Below are 1,842 nucleotides of genomic sequence, written 5' to 3'. Positions count from 1 at the left end.
ATCTTTCACTCATCTTTATGCTGTTTAACAAGAATTGAAATTTGCTTCTTAAACTCTCTGACTTGAATTAAGTGTATGAATGTTTGCATGTGTAAAAAATGTTGTAAACCTAACTAATAATGTTAGAAGCGACCACGCAGCCTGACCAATTTATTCCACTTTTTCTAATCAGCAGCAAGGCCAAGGATGTCTCCATACATATTCATGCTGCTTTAAGGAGTCTGAGACATGAAACGTCTGCAGGGCCGCTTTCACCGTATCAGCCTTAATGTTATTAGAATATCTAACTTAATGTGGTTAAACAGAAGTTGTACAAAAAATAAAAAAATAATTAAAAATTAAGGTAACACCAGTTGTGAGATTATCCAGGTTCAATCCCGTTTGTTCTGAAGGCACTTCGGTCTCTGAAACTGAATGTGTCTGGCTGAATAAATTGGCACAATCAATGTGTGACAAGATTGTTGCTCTTCTGGACACACTTTCTTGCAAATCAATGCAAATGTCTTATGAAGAGAGGATAAGAGAATCTCTTCTTGGATAACAAAGCTCTTGATGATCAAAGCCATCTGACACGATGCTGTAATGTATTCACCCGCTCATAAAAATAATGAAAGAAAGAGAAAAATATGAGGAAAGACTACAAAAAGAAAAGACGGTTCTATGTGACTGATTAATTTCTTTGAATACTTGCTTGTATACAAAGATATTTCTCACTTTGTCTCAATTCCTTTAAAGCATGTACTGTATATTTGTGGGACTCCAGAATAATCCAGGAGCATTATCAACCATAACAACTGACAAATCAGCATCAGTTGATCTTTATTTAAGTGGAGGATTTATGGTCTTGTTTCAATTGTACTCTCATGAGTTTCACTTCTTGCCTCCATTTTTATTTACTTTTTCCTCCCTTCATATTCATCGGCTCTTTCCACCTTCCTTTTCCTCTCCCCTTCTTTCCCCACCCCGTTCCTCCCTACCTCTATCCTAGCCCCTAGCCACCGCCCCTCTCCTCCCTTCCCCTCCCTTTGCTCCTCTCTGCTTGGTATTGATTAGAAGGCGAACCTCTAATCTCCTTAAGGTCATTAGGAACACTTAATTAAAACCTAGTTAGAATGCCTTTGTTCGACCAAAGCAAATTGCAGCTGTTCAAACGAGATTAGGATGATAACGTGAAAAACTTGTCGACAGGGGGGAGAAAAATGTAACAGAGGGTCTGTTTTCGGCAGAAATGTTTACATAATTCAAATTCAGAGAACTTGAGCACACATTGGAAGTCTTTACTTCTGTAGACTTGTTTTAGGTGCTTATTTAAAGTTTATATACACATAAAGAGAAAAATGTTTAAATGCAATTTAGAATTATTCATGGCCTAAATAAACCCCCACACACATAAATAACTCGAGATACATTGCATTAAAAAGATAAGTCTTTTTTTCAGAAATCAATCTATTATGTTAAACCTATTAAATGGCTTTACTATTTATTTTTCTAAAAATGCACTGTAATATATTCCCATACAATAAATTTACACCAGTTGGAATATATGTTGAAGAACTCGTTCATTGTAAATGATCACATCACATGAGCTTCAGAAATTCTCACATTACATAAAACTGCATCAGTAAATTGTGGGTCATTATAGTGTTTTTGTTTTCAGTTTATTTTAAAGAGAAAAGTGTCAATTTTTTTTAAAAGCAAGGAGCAGCTACAATACAGGTGCTGGTCATAAAATTAGAATATCATGAAAAAGTAGATTTATTTCAGTAATTCCATTTAAAAAATGAAACTTGTATATTATATTCATACATTACATACAAACTCATATATTTCAAATGTTTATTT

This window comes from Austrofundulus limnaeus, unplaced genomic scaffold, assembly GCF_001266775.1.
Source record: "Austrofundulus limnaeus strain Quisiro unplaced genomic scaffold, Austrofundulus_limnaeus-1.0 Scaffold163, whole genome shotgun sequence".
In the NCBI taxonomy this organism is placed as follows: domain Eukaryota; kingdom Metazoa; phylum Chordata; class Actinopteri; order Cyprinodontiformes; family Rivulidae; genus Austrofundulus; species Austrofundulus limnaeus.
The sequence above is the reverse complement of the archived record's forward strand: the minus strand, read 5'-3'. Positions refer to the sequence as shown.